This window comes from Gorilla gorilla, chromosome 16 (assembly GCF_029281585.2).
Source record: "Gorilla gorilla gorilla isolate KB3781 chromosome 16, NHGRI_mGorGor1-v2.1_pri, whole genome shotgun sequence".
In the NCBI taxonomy this organism is placed as follows: domain Eukaryota; kingdom Metazoa; phylum Chordata; class Mammalia; order Primates; family Hominidae; genus Gorilla; species Gorilla gorilla.
Window position 1 is genome coordinate 29,349,288 of NC_073240.2, and position 15,256 is coordinate 29,364,543.

Here is a 15,256-nt window from a genome sequence, read left to right on the forward strand (position 1 = left end):
TCTTATGAATATGGTGCAAAAATCTTTAACAAAATATTAGCAAAGGGAATTCAGTAATATATCAAAACAGCTACACACATAACTAAGTAGGGTTTGTTCCAGGAATGCAAGGCTGGTTCAATGTTCAAAAATCAATCAGTGTTGAACATGGAGCTACCATATGACCTAGCAATTCCACTTGTAGGAATATGCCCATGAGAAATGAAAACATATGTCCACACAAAAATGTGTACAATAACATTAATAGGATCATTAGTCATAATACCCTAAAAGTGGAAACCACCCGGCCCTGCACGGTGGCTCACATCTGTAATCCCAGCACTTTGGGAGGCTGAGGCAGGAGGATCACTTGAGGTCAGGAGTTTGAGACCAGCCTGGCCAACACAGCGAAACCTCGTCTCTACTAAAAATACAGAAATTAGCCAGGCATGGTGATGGGCACCTGTAACCCCAGCTACTTGGGAGGCTGAGGCAGGAGAATCATTTAAATCCAGGAGGCGGAGGTTGGAGTGAGCTGAGATCGTGCCACTGCATTCCAGTCTGGGTGACAGAGCAAGACTCCATCTCAAAAAAACAAAAGTACAAACAACCCAAATGTCCATTACTAAATAAATAAAATGTGGTATATACACACAGTGGATTATTTGACAATAAAAATGAATGGTGTCTGACACATGCTAAAACATGAATAACCTTTGGAAACATGCTCAGTGAAAGAAGCTAGTCACAAAAGGCCACATATTGCCTGACTCCATGTATATATAAAATCTTCAGAATAGGTAAATCCATAGGGAAATAAAATAAAATAAATTAGTTGCTGCTTATGGCTAGGGGAGGGGATAGGGTTGGAGGGAAATGAAGAACAAATGCTAATGAATGTGGAGTTTCACTTGGGTTAATAAAAATGCTCTAAAATTGATCATGGTGATGGTCACACAACTCAGTGAATATACTGAAAAAAACCATTAAATTCTACATTTTTTTTGAAACAGGGTCTCTCTCTGTAACCCAGGCTGGAGTGCAGTGGTGCAATCACGCCTCACTGCAGTCTTGTCCTCCCAGGCTCAGTGATCCTCCCACCTCAGCCCCCAAGTAGCTGGGACCACAGGCACACACCACCACACTCAGCTAATTTTTTATTTTTAGTAGAGATGGGGTCTTGCTATGGTGCCCAGTCTGGTCTCAAACTCCTGGGATCAAGTGATCCTCTCACCTTAGCCTCCCAAAGTCCTGGGATTACAGGTATGAATTTGTACACTTTAAATGGGTGAATTATATGGTATTTAATTATAATCTCAATAGAACTGTGAAAAATATCATGCAATGTAATCTACCATATTAAAAGCTAAAGAAGAAAAATCACATGGTGATATCAATTGATGCAGAAAAAGCATTTAACAAAATTCAACACCTATGCATGATAAAACAAAAACTCTAAGAAAACTAGGAATAGAGAGGAACTTCCTCAGACCTATTAAAGAACATCTGCAAAAGACATAGAGCTAACATTACGCCTAATGGTGAGAAACCTGAAGCTTTCTCAGGAAGACAAGGCAAGAATGTTCCCTCTCACCACTCCTAAACAATTTTCAAAATTCAAAAGTAAAAAAAAAAAAAGTAAAATGGGCAAAGATTTCACTAAGGAGGATATGCACACGGCAACTAAGCACGTGAGAAGACGTTCAAGATCGTGAGCCATTAGGGAAATGCAAATTAAAACTATGAGCTATCACTGCACACCTATCAGAAAGGCTGAGATAGAAAACAGGCCAGGCGCAGTGGCTCACACCTGGAAGCCGAGGCAGGCAGATCACCTGAGGTCACGAGTTCGAAACCAGCCTGACCAACATGGTGTAACCTCGCCTCTACTAAAAATACAAAAATTAGCCAGGTGTGGTGGCGGGCGCCTGTAATCCCAGCTACCGAGGAAACTGAGGCAGGAGAATCACTTGAAACCAGGAGGTGGAAGTTGCAGTGAGCCACTGCACTCCAGCCTGGGCGACAAGAGCAAAACACCGTCTCAAAAAAAAAAAAAAAAGAAAGAAAGAAAAAAGAAAACAGAGACAACACCGCCAGCTGCCTAGGACTCGAGAGGCTGGTTCACTCCTGCATCACCAATGGGAATATAAAATTGTACAGCCACTCTGGAAAGCAGTTTGACAGTTTTTAAAAAAACTAAAATTGCAACTACCAGCCAACAATTGCACTCCTGGACATTAATCCCAGAGAAATGAAACTTTCATTCACACAAAACCCTGCACGCAAATGTTCATAGAAGCTATATGAAAAATTGGAAGCCACGCAGCCGTCTGTCCGTAGGGGTGTGTGAAATAGGCTGTGGTGCATGCATGCCGGGAAGACCACGCCACAATCAAAAGGAACAGACAATTCATACACAGCAAAGTAGAGGAATCAGAGTGAAAATCCTCAGTGAAAAAAAGCAAGTTCCAACAGACTATTTACTCTGATTCCATGACTACAACATTCTTGAAGCGGCAAAGTTATATCAATGGGGAACAGGTTAGTGGTTGTCCGGGGTTGAGTAGGGGCTCTCGTTCCACCTCACTTCCTGCCTCTTCCCTGGGAGACAGAGGCCTCTGCTCACCCAGAACTCTCCCTCTTTCTCACACATTCCTCATCCAGTTCTTCCAAACACATCCTAACTCCTCCTAGTCCCACCTGGTCATCACCTCTCATGCAGATGATGGAGCACTCCAATCCCACAGCCTGTCCTCTGGGGGACCCCAACACCCTAGCACACAGCCTGTCCCTTAGGGGACCCCAACACCCTAGACACCCTAGCACACAGCCTGTCTCCTAGGGGACCCCAACACCCTAGCACACAGCCTGTCCCCTAGCCGACCCCAACACCCTAGCACACAGCCTGTCCTCTGGGGGACCCCAACACCCTAGCACACAGCCCGGTCTGTGGGGAACCCCAACACCCTAGCACACAGCCCATCCCCTGAGGGACCCCAACATCCTAGCACACAGCCCATCCCCTGGGGGACGCCAAAACCCTAGCACACAGCCCGTCCTCTGGAGGACCCCAACACCCTAGCACACAGCCTACCTCTGGGGGACCCCAACACACTAGCACACAGCCTACCTCTGGGGGACCCCAACATCCTAGCACACAGCCTGTCCTCTGGGGGACCCCAACACCTTAACACACAGACCGTCTTCTGGGGAACTGCAACACCCTAACACACACCCCGTCTTCTGGGGGACCCCAACACCCTAGCACACAGCCCGTCCTCTGGGGTGACCCTCCCCTCACCCCAGCCCGTGGCTGCACTCTCACGGGAACCACAGCTTCAGCCTGGCTTTGCTTTATTGGGCCCCATGCGCTTGACTTGCCTAGGGCGGGGCCAACCTGGGCAGAGCTCCCGCCCGGAGGGACACCTGCAGCTGGCGGGAGAGGGGTAGGGGAGCTGTAAGCCGGCGGCACAGGGCGGAGTATGCCACAGCCACAGCCCACCCCTCCAGGTCCTCCCCGCGATGGCGCCCAGGACCCTCCTTCCAAGCAAGACTCACACCGAAGTCACCAAATTTTAGAAAGAAAAAATAGATAGTTGTGGCTTATTTTTAGAAAAAAAATAATAGATGGTTCAGAGTCGGTGGAACCTTCCAGTCCTCACACCCAACCCCAAATCGTTCGTGTGGGCTACTGCCGGCCCTCTCTCCGGCTCTGCGCTCTTTCTGCCTGCAACCGCGCCCCCGAACTCAGGCCCTGCGAGGTGGGGGTGGGCCCGGGCCCCTCCTGCCGCCCCTGCTGCCAGCACCGTCTCTCCGAGGCCCTCAACGCCCCTCCGTGCCGTGGCCTTCAGAGCGCGCCAGACGCTCACCAAGCCTGCCCGAGCCCCGCCTCCCGCAGCCGTGCCCAGGGCGGAGTGGGGGGACGGCACCGGTGCCAGGACCGACAGAGGCCAGGGCGCGGCGCCGGGCGTGGTCCTGACACCTGCCCTGCCGGGGAGGGGACGGCGTTCCACGCCTGGGCCCTTCTCCACTGCGTACAGGAGCCTGGGTCACCTGCTCGGCCCAAGAAAAGGCTCCAGGCCTGCGGGTGTGAAGGAGCAGCAGCCAAGAGAGCGGTGCTGCGGGCGCTCAAGCTAGGCCGGGTCACCGCCTCCTGCCCAGGTCCAGGCAGCCCCGGCCTTTCCCGCTGGTACTGGCGCGCCCGTGGCCGCACAGCTGAGTGCTCCGGGCATGGTGGGTCTGCGGGACTCGGAGCAGAGCTCGAGCTGGCGGATCCCCGGTTGGCGCCCGGCGGGAGGTCAGGAGTGGCCCAGCCAGGCCGCCCTGCGCACTCCCCGCCCGGGTGCGCCCGGGGGACCGCTGCCCTCCCACCCCGCCCCTGTGAAACGACAGCCGGCAGCAGGCGCCGCACGCCGACTTCACAGTGGCGGCGATCAACAGCGTGTGGAAAACAGCTTCTTCGTAAATCTTAAGAACATTGTGGCCGGGCGCGGTGGCTCACACCTGTAATCCCAGCAATTTGAGAGACCAAGGCAGGCGGATCACTTGAGGTCAGGAGTTCGTGACCAGGCTGACCAACATGGAGAAACCCCGTCTCTACTAAAAATACAAAAATTAGCCGGGCGTGGTGGCGCGTGCCTGTAATCCCAGCTACTCGGGAGGCTGAGGCAGGAGAATCGCTTGAACCAGGGAGGTGGAGGTGACGGTGAGCCGAGATGGCGCCATTGCACTCCAGCCTGGACAACAAGAACGAAACTGTCTCAAAAAAAAAAAAAAAGAACATTGTTCTTCGAGTTCTTTAAATATCTGACATAATACCGGCAAGGAACGAGAAGCACCAGGTTTAGGCGCTGAGGTGAAAATTTGGCTGTCGAAAGGCAGTCCCTCTGCAGCCAACTCCCCTCTGGTGGACAGTGTCCAACATCCAGAGAAAACACCCGTCACTGAACGCTCCCCTCCCCACAAAGCGCTGCTCGGCCCCAAATCGTCCCTAATGCGCTGCTCAGCCCCAAGGCGTCCCTCTGAGCGAGAAACCGCCCCTGGCTATGCTTGCAGGGGCCTGGCTGGGTCCACAGGGCATGGCTGTGTCTCTCGGAGCATGGCCCTTGTCTCCGGGGGCCTGGCTGCGTCTGCAAAGGCGTCAATGTGTCTCCGGGGGCGTAGCTTGTCTCCGGGGCGTGGTCGTGTCTCCGGGAGGTGGCTGGTCTCGGGGGCGTGGCTTGTCTCCAAGGCGAGGCCGTGTCTCTGGGGGCGTGGCTTGTCTCCGGGGCGTGGTTGTGTCTCCTGGGGCGTGGTCGTGTCTCTGGGGCTCGGTCGTGTTTCCGGGGGCATGGCCTGTCTCCGAGGTGTGGTCGTGTCTCCGGGGGCGTGGCTTTTCGTTGGAGGTGGTCTGTGTCGGGCGTGACTGTGAGCCGGGGGCGTGGCCGTGTCTCGGGAGCCTGGCGGTGTCCGCAGGAGCGATGCTGTGACCGTTGCATTTGAAGCATTCCTTCTAGTTCCCGGATCCCAGGGAGGGGGCAGGAGAAGCCCTGCGGCCAAGAAGGCCTGAAGAAGCCCGTCCAGGGGTCAGCCTCCTCCTCAGCCGGTCCTGGGCTGAGACAGGGGTGTCCCGCTGAGGGCAGTGTAGGGTGCGGTGCCCCCACCCCACTTCGGGCCTGGACCGAGACAGCGAGTGTGACCGTATATCCCTTCAGGTGGATTTTTCAACATGTGAACTTGGTTAAAAGCTTCTAGAACGTTAAGCCAAACATCGTGGCTTTCCATCCGTTTTCTGTTCTTGTTTGAAAGAGTAGGCCTCCTTCCAGCCTGGGAGGAGGGGCGGGGCCCGGGAGAGGGCCTCGGGAGGCCGCGGGTGGGCTCTGCCGAGGGCCGCGTTCGCAGGGCCCCCGGGGACTGGCGGCCCCGCGGCAGGCCAGGCGCACCTCTCGGGGAGAAACGAGCAGCGCCAGCAAACGCGCAGCCGGGCACGCGGCCGCCCAGCCCCGCTCCCAGCCCGGGGCCAGGACCCCTCCCCGCGGCGCCGCTGCCGCAAGCCTCCTCTGCTACCCCAGCTGCGGGCAGTTTGGCCCGGCGCTGTGCCGGTGTAGTTCGGTGTCCCTTCGCCCATCCTGCAGGCCAGCTTGGAAACTGTGTCCCATGCTCCTCGAAACACCGGACCTGCTCCCCGCCGCCCTGCGGAATGCGCCTCCTGGCGCCTCAGTGGGTGGCCGGGCCGAGAGCACAGGCGCGCCAGCCACACCTCCCCACGGGTCGGACCCACACGGAACCCGCCGCGCTCCGCCGAAACTGCGCGGGTCCCGCGGGTGGCCGGCGCAAGAGCCACAGCCCGCGACAAGCCGGCTGCCTGCAGGTCAGTGACAGAACCCCAAATCGAAACTGCGGAAACCCAACAACCAGCGAGTGAGCTGGTACAGCCAGCGGCCCCAAGGAGCTGAGGGAGCTCCGGCTTGTGGAGTCTCTTCTCACATTTCCAGCATATGGAGAATGCCACACTGGGTCAGCCCCTGCCCCAGATCCTGCCCCTGGCCTCCAGGCTCTGGGCTTTCCTCCCCTCTGTGGTAGCCTTTATCTCCATTGCAAGCCATCTTTCCACTACTAACAGTTAAAAGCCTCCCTTTTCTCTCTACTCTCCCAAGAAACCTCATCCTCACCTGTGGACAGGTGGCCGCCCAGCTCTCTTCTGCAGCTCAAACCACTGTGTCCATCTACCTCTTTGTGTCCCTAGACATAAAGGTACCCAAAACTCCCAGAGTGCTGAAGCCACACCTGGCCTTTCCCAGGGGCCCACTGATCCCACCATCCATCACCCATCACCAACTGGGAATCCCCCTGCAACTCACCAGTGCTTCCCCGCCCCGGCCTGGCAACCACACTCAGTGGGAAGGCCTTGGCAGTGGCTTTCTTCAACTCCCCAGCTGCTCCCAACCCCCCAGCTGCTCCCAACCCCCCAGCCACAGTGATCTTTCCAAAATGCATATGGCCTCAAACTCAAAATATTTCCTTGCGGCCTGCCACTCCAGCATAGAAACGGGGACCCAGGTAACACAGGTGTCATGCTGCTGGGTTTCCAGGGACAGCCAGGACCTCCCCATTCCTGGTATTCCTGATATCCTCAGATCTCAGCTGCTCCAGGGGCTGGAGGTTGTGTTCTTCTCATAAAACAAGAACAGTATAGGCATTTGCTTTTCATTGGTGTAATGAAACTTTAGGGACTTATGATCCTAAATCACATTACACCAATGTGAACTGCACTCAAATTGTTGTAAACTAAATTTGCAGAACAAGCAGTTTTTGTGCAATTCTTTGCAGTCTACTCAGCTCTTTCACCTCTGTGTTCAGGTTCAATCCTCATTAGTTCTTCTATGAGAGATAGTTATCCCCAGATGCGTTCAATGCTCAGCTCCTTGCCCTGGCAGGCCCAGTCCCAGGGTCCTGGATGGCAGACGCCATGCCCGCCCCGCGAAGCTCAGGCTCACCAAGCAAGCAAACCGCAGCTGGTTTAGGTAGACAGCAGCTGCCCACAACTGCTAACAGCCTCGGGTTTCTTTTCCTCAGAATCACTCACCCTAAATCTACACATTGTAGACTGTCACATTGGTCTAAGTAGTGCTCCTCAAAGTGCACTGCACATTAGAGTCACCTGGGGAGCTTCACCGCCGGGCCCCAGGCTCTGATTCGCCCAATGGGAAGGGAGCACCGGGCACTTGTCCTGAGCCCCTGGCCCCTGCCTGGGTCTGCAAACCCAGAGCGTCCACATACCAGGCTTCCTGTGCTTAACATTGTGTCCTTGAAAAGAGCTAGCTGCACTAATGCCCATTGATTTCACTGTGTGTGACCACAGTAAAGAGAAGCAGCTTTGAGGGATTTAGTGTTTTCACTCCAGTGCATTCCATTCTAAGGAAACGCCTGACCACGGCTCACGGCTAGGAGGCCCCGCAGTGCCAGATGCTGCCCTGGAGTTCAAGTGGAACATTTGCTGTCTGAATCTTTCCAAACTCCCCCCACCCATGACCTCACGGCCCACCAGGGGGCGACTTTTTCCTGGGTCGCCCGGCAGAGAGCCGTGGGGGGTGCTCAGGGGGCAGCTGCTGCAGGCCCAGGCGGACTCAGCCGCGCTAGGTCGGCTCCATCGCACCCGTCTGTGCACATTGACCTTTAGGGGAACTTGCCTTGCTTCCTAAGCCGCGACTCAGCCGGGGCTGTGTAAACCCTCCCTGCCTGTTCCCAGGCTAGGCTGGCTCCTCGCCTCCTTCCTCCCGACCGCGGAGCACGTGCACTTTACCTGAGCACTTGCTGATCTTTCTCCAGGAGTGAGTTTAAGGTCCGCACCTCCGCTCTGGATGGTGAGCGGAGCACAGCCTTCGAAGTAAGAACTCAGAGGGAGCTCGGCGCTCCCGCAGCGGGTCCCCCACCCAGGCACGCCCCCGGCCCGGCCCCGCCCACAGCACTCCCACTAGGCCCCGCCCACAGTGCGGCCACGCCCATAACACGCCCCTCCCGGTCACGCCCACAAAGCTGCCCACATGGCCCCGCCCACAGCTCGCCCCCTCGGCACCTCCGGCCCCTCAGCTCCCCAGCTCCCGGCGGCGCGGGCTGCGGCGGAGCCTTGGGCGCGGGCTGAGAGCAGCTCCGTCTAAGGCCGCGCCGCCCCGGCGTCCCCGACCTCGCTCTCCGCGGGGATAGTTTCCAGCTTTACCTCTGAGGAGGCGGCCCAGGACCGCGGACAGGCTTTTCCCTATGAACAAGAACGGGGAAATGCTCAGTGAATATTCTGTTCCCTTCAGAGCTCTCCCAGCGGGCACTGAGAGGCCCTCCAGCCAGGACGCCAAGGTTACACTTGCCGACAGCCCCTCCTGCAGCACAGACACACACACGAGATACACAGACACACACAGATACACACACAGACACACACAGATACACACAGACACACACAGATACAGAGATAGACACGATATACACAGACACAGAGATACACAGATACACATACACAGAGACACACACAGAGACACAGCAATACACAGACACACAGATACAGGACACAGATACACAGATGACACACAAAGACACATGCAGATACACAGACACACATACACAGATACAGACACATGCACAGATACACACAGACACACACACAGGCACAGAGATACACACAGATACACAGATATACACACAGACACAGATACACAGACACACACAAATATATACAGATACTCAGACACAGATACACAGACACACACAGGTACAGACACACAGATACAGATACAGAGATACATACAGATACAGAGATACAGAGACACAGATACACACACGGACACACAGAGATACACAGACACAGATATACACAGACACACAGATACGCAGACACAGAGATACACAGATACATAGACACACACAGACACACACACAGATACATGCATAGACACACACGCAGATACACATATACAGATATACAAACACAGATATACGCACAGATACACACAGACACACAGATACAGACACACACACAGATACACGCACAAACACATGGAGACAACACAGCTACAGACACACACACACAGCTGCAGTGGCCAGGCCCTGCACAGGAATTGGCAGGAAGTAAGAGGCTCCATCCACAGTGTAACAGCAGAGCTGAAAGAGATCTCATGCCTTATAACAAAGCACATTGCACAGCCACAGGGTGGGCCAGGGGTTGCCCTGGTAGCAGGGACCGAGGATGTCCTCGGCATGGCAGGCCCCAGGACGCTGAAGTTCCCAGCCAGGGGCCTGACAGCAGGAGAGCCCGAGATCTCTGAGACCACATTCACTGTCGCATGTGCAGACCCCTCAGTTCGGACCGCCGTGTGTGTTAGGTGTGGATATGGCTGGCAAGCAGCCTGCATGGTGACCCCATCCTTGTGGGATGGCGGCGCCAGGGAACCTGTGACCACCGATGCACCAGTTCCCGTCCCAGAAATACCGTCTCCTCCTCGCTCATCACTGCACCTGCTCCCCTCCCAGTGCCTCAGGGACACTGTTACAGGGCGGGAAGGGGCTGGGGCACAGAGCCCGGGGGAGGCTCCCTGAGTGGGCAGAAGGCTCTTGGTGTGCACGCAGATCTGTTGAAATGCGGGCTTTGAAACGCCAGCAGGACAGCTGCGGCCAAGCGTGTGGCTCTCTGTGCCTTGCAGGTCACAGTTGTTTTTGTGTAACTGCTGAATGTATGGGGAAGGAGCAACCCTACCCCAGCTCCAGGGATAGACCCTGAGTGGCCACAGTAATGGAGGAAACCCAACTTCCATGCCAGAGACTGGCTCGGGTGAGCCAAATCTATGTGTCCCAGCCGTGGGGGCAGCTGAGGGGTGACAAAGCCCCCCCGCGAGCAGACAGGCACGCACACCCAGCACAGCCACATGCTCACTGTCTCTGGGCTTCTTAGCTGCCGTCAATCAGTCCCCTTGGTTGATTGACCCTCAGGGCCAGATGGGGTTTCCTTTCCTGGTGGCTGAGAGTGAGTGTTGCCCGCAGATGCATCAATGGAAGCCTGTGTGTGACTCGAACGGCCAAACTTGCCTTCAAGGGGCACCGTGCTTCTTCAGTTACAAGTGATTGGGGCCAGTCTCAGAAATGACGTGGTTTCTCCTGAGCATGAAGATTTGGGTCCCAAACAAGATATGATATAGAATTATACTTTTTTTGGCTGGCCCAGGAAATTCCAGAAGGAAATCCCAAAATAAGGTCCCCCTAAATGTTCTTGGCAAAGAACAGCACCATTGGAATCAGATATAAAAGCCAAAGGTGGCTATTTCCAAGCAGAGGGCTGGGATGCGGTGTGGCTTTTGTGTACATGTATGTGCATATTTTATGTTTGTGGATGACCCAGTGAAGGCACCCTTGGCTTCTTGCCCTGGACAGGCAGTTGTGACTCAGAGGACAATGGTCCAGGAAAGTGAGAAGCTCTCAGAATTGGGCAGGCCTGAGGGTGCAGGAAAGCGCTGCCTCCCCGGACCACAGCATCCAGAGAGAAGAAAGCGCCTCCCAGCCCAGCCCTCCAGCCCCCTCATGGGGAAATCTGTCTACAGCTTCCCTTTATGAATCCCTCCCCAGGGGTCCCCGGGGCCACCTGCTGTGCAGGCCTCTGCAGTCCCCAGTCTCTGCCTGTTCCTGCCATGGTTCAGCCCACAAACCCTATGCACCCACCCCTGCCCGAAGTTGGCTTGATTCAGCAAGCATTCTGTCAAGTTCCCAGATCCTGCGGGTCTGGAATTCAGAAAGGCACAGTGGAAACAGCTCGTCTGCTCCCCACCACAGCCAGGGCAATGTGAAAGCTGGAAATGACTGGAGTCTGGAGGATCCGGAGGTGCACTTGCTCACTCTAGGGCGGGTCTGTCGGCTCTGCCACGTGGCCCCTGCACCAGCTTTTGGACTTCCTTACAGCATGGCAGCTGGGGCCCAAGAGACAGGAAACGGAAGCCACCAGTTCCTTAGGGCCTGCACCCAGGACTGGCAGGTGTCGTTTCTGCCATATTCTATTGGCCAAGCAGTCAAGGAGCCCAAGGAAGGACACAGACACCAGTTCTTGAGGGGAGGAATGTCAAAGAACATTGGAGCCATGTTTTTTGTGTTTCTGTTTTTGAGACGGAGTCTTGCTCTGTCGCCAGGGTGGAGTGCAGTGGCGTGATCTTGGCTCACTGCAACCTCCGCCTCCCGGGTTCAAGCAATTCTCCTGCCTCAGCTTCCTGAGAAGCTGGGACCACAGCTGGGCGCCAGCACACCCAGCTAATTTTTGTGTGTTTAGTAAAGATGGGGTTTCACTATGTTGGCCAGGATGGTCTCGATCACTTGACCTCATGATCCGCTCACCTCGGCCTCCCGAAGTGCTGGGATTACAGGTGTGAGCCACCGCGCCCGGCCAGAGCCATGTTTTAAAGTTACCACGGCTTTAGGAGGCAGGAGCTGAATAATGAGGGCTTGATGCTAGCTTCTGAACTTAAATTCTGGACTTTAAAGACATGTTTAAATGTAATGAGCTGTGTAGTTACAGGAACTCCCATTCATTGCTGGTGGGACTGCAAGATGGTACAGCCACTTTGGAAGACAGTTGGGCCGTTTCTTACAAAACTAAACACTCTTAGAATATGATGCAGCAACCAATGTTCCTTGGTATTTACCTAAATGATTTGAAAACTTATGTTCACCCAAAATCTGCACACGTGTGTTTATAGCAGTTTTATCTGTCATTGCCAAAACTTGGAAACAACCAAGATGCCTTTCAGGAGGTGAATGAATAAACAAACTGGGGTACATTCAGACAATGGAATATTTATTATTCAGAGCTAAAAAGAAATGAGTCACCAAGCCATGAAAAGACACAGAAGAACCTTAAATGCAGATTACTAAGTAAAACAAGCCAATCGGAAAAGGCTGCATACTGGCTGATTCCAACTAGATGACTTTCTAGAAAGGTAAAACTATGGAGACAGTAAAAACATTGGTGGCTGTCAGGAGCTAGTGGGGAGGGGAGGGATGACTAGCTGGAGGGGATTTCAGGGCAGTGGCCCTAGTCTGTATGACACTGTAAGGCGGATACAGGGCATTAAACATTCGTGCAAACCCACAGAAGGCACTGCCCGAGTGAGCCTTGATGTAACCCGAGGCCTCTGGATAATGCTGGTGTGTTGGTGTAACCCATGGGCCAATCTGGTGGGCAGCATGTGCACTGGGGCAAGCTACATGTGTGGGGTGGGTGTATATGGGACTTCTCTGTACCATCTGATCGATAATGTCTTTCTTTTAATGAATTAGAGGAAAATAGAAAGTCTCATTTGTATGTGGGGAAAAAATCAATTTTGAAAAGTGACTGGGATGGGCAAAAACTCCAGGACCGACTCAGGAATAAAAATGATTATAAACTTCATCCGGAAGAGGGCGCGTCCTGTGACTGGGATGGGCTGGCCCAAGTCCCGGGTCATCCTGAGCTGAAGGCTCCATGCGGAGGGGCGGCCCTGGGTGGCAGGAGAATGGGGAGGCCAGGCCCGTGGGGGTGGGAAGAAAGTGGGGTCCTGAGAGCTGGTGCTCCAGCGGGGAGCGAAGCTGGACACGGGAGTCTGCAGCTTGAGGGACGAAGGTGCCTGCTATTGCTTCTGGGTGTTGAGTAGTTGGTATCTGTGTGCGTGTGTGTTTCCGTTTGCATTTGGATCCCATGAGAAATGAGGCCCAGGAGGTCCTGCAGACAAAAGCCTCCCACCCTGTGGAGCTGGCCTCCATGCAGAATGGACCCATTCGAAGACCTTTTTAAAACGATCTTTTGTATTTTCTTGTTTTAGAAACGGGGTCCCTCTGTGCAGCCCAGGCTGCAGGGAGGGGCATGGTCATAGCTCACTGTAGCCCTGAGCGATTCCCTGTTTGAAGTGTTGACTATCTTGACTATCGGCGAGGAGTGAGGTCTGCGCGATTCGGCCGGGAGGACCCTGAGTAGGACTCACTCGCCAGACCGGCCGCCAGTGGGCCTGGCCCTCCCTGACATGGTGAGCCATCATGGCATGTCCCTGGCAGTGACGAGGGATGTCCTCAGGCCCCGACCCTCCTGTCCAAGCCACCCAGGGCAGGCCTGTCAGGGGCCTTCCTTGTTCCAATTTTTCAGAGGCCCAGCGCTCTCCTTCGGCATCCTGCCCACCTGCCCAGCTGCAGGCAGCATGGGGAGGGGGATGGGGTGGGGAGAGGGTAGGGAAGACGGTGTGTGTGAGGGTGAGTGTATGTGGCGGGGCCAAGATGTATGTGTGTGGGGGGGTGTATGTGACGGTCTGTATGTGTGTGTGGGGCATATGTGTATGTGTATAGGGTGTGTGTTTGGGGTTGGTGTATGTGTGGGTGTGTGGGTGTGTTTTGGTGTATTTGTGTCGGGGTGTGGGGGGAGGGCGTACACATGGGTGTGTGTGTACATGTGTGTGGTGGGTGTGTGCATCTGTGTGGGGTGTGTGTGTGCATGTGTGGGGGTATGGGTGTGTGTGCGCATGCGTGTGCCTGGTGTGTGTGTGGGGGGTGTGCATGTGTGTGTCTGGGGTGTGGGGGGTGTGTGCATGTGTGTGCCTGGTGTTTGAGTGGGGTGTGTGCATGCGTGTCTGTGTGTGTGTGGGGTGTGTGCATGTGTGCATGTGTGGGGTGTGTGCATGTGTGTGTCTGGTGTTTGGGGTGTGTGCATGTGTGTGTCTCGTGTGTGGGATGTGTGCGTGTGTGTCTGGTGTTTGTGCATGTGTGTCTGGTGTGTGTGGGGTGTGTGCATGTGTGTCTGGTGTGTGGGGTGTGTGTGCATGTGTGTGTCTGGTGTGTGTGGGGTGTGTGCATGTGTGTGTCTGGTGTTTATATGGGGTGTGCGCATGTGTCTGGTGTGTGGGGTATGTGTGTGTGTGGGGTGTATGGGGGGGTGTGCATGTGTGTCTGGTGTGGGTTATGTGCGCATGTGTGTGCATGTGTGGGTGTATGTGTGTGGTGTGTGTGGTGTGTGGGTGCGTGGGGGGTGTGTGATGTGGGTGTGGTGTGGGTGTGGTGTGTATGGTGTGTGTGTGGTGTGGGGTGTGTGTGCGCATGTGTGTCTGGGGTGTTTGCAGTGTGTGCATGTGTGTAGGGTGTGTGTGCATGCGTGTGGGGTGTGGGGGTGTGTGTGGTGGGTGTGTGGGGTGTGTGCGCGCATGTGTGGGGTGTGTGCATGTGTGGGGTGTGGGGTGTGTATGCATGTGTGTGGGGTGTATGTACGTCTGTGTGCTGTGGGGGTGTGTGTGTGGTGTGGGGGTGTGTGTGGTGTGGGGATGTGTGTGGTGTGTCGGGTGTGTGCATGTGTGTGTGGGGTGTGTGTGTGCATGTGTGTGGTGTGTGGAGTGTGTGTGCATGTGTGTGGTGGGTGCATGTGTGGTGTGTGGGGTGTGTGTGCATGTGTGGTATGTGGGGTGTGTGCGCATGTGTGTGGTGTGTGCATGTGTCGGGTGTGGGGGAGTGTGCATGTGTGTGATGTGTGTGCATGTGTGTCTGGGGTGTGGGGTGTGTGTGCATGTGTGTCTGGGATGTGGGGTGTGTGTGCATGTGTCTGGGATGTGGAGTGTGTGTGCATGTGTGGGGTGTGGGGGTGTGTGTGCATGTCTGATGTGTGTGTGCATGTGTGTCGGGTGTGTGGGGTGTGTGTGCATGTGGGGTGTGAGAAGTGTATGTGTGTGTGCATGTATGTGGGGAGTTGTGTGGGGTGTGTTCACGTGTGTGAGGTTTGTAGGGGGTGTGTGTATGTGTCTGGGGTGTGTGTGTGCATGTG

At 55.0% G+C, this 15,256-nt stretch overlaps 1 protein-coding gene across 6 annotated transcripts in view; it reads right to left on the reverse strand.

The window, feature by feature from the left end:
- Nucleotides 1-8,403, reverse strand: part of OCA2 (OCA2 melanosomal transmembrane protein) — a 342,139-nt gene extending 333,736 nt beyond the window's left edge. For 4 of the 6 annotated variants that reach the window (XR_010130936.1, XR_010130935.1, XM_055362730.2 and 1 more), the window contains exon 1: nucleotides 8,261-8,382. The gene's annotated coding sequence lies outside the window, so the exon portion shown is untranslated. Of the gene's footprint in view, nucleotides 1-8,260 lie in introns of all 6 variants that reach the window. The other 2 variants (XM_004055869.5, XM_055362729.2) reach the window with 1 other exon arrangement.
- Between the last annotated feature and the right edge of the window lie 6,853 nt (nucleotides 8,404-15,256).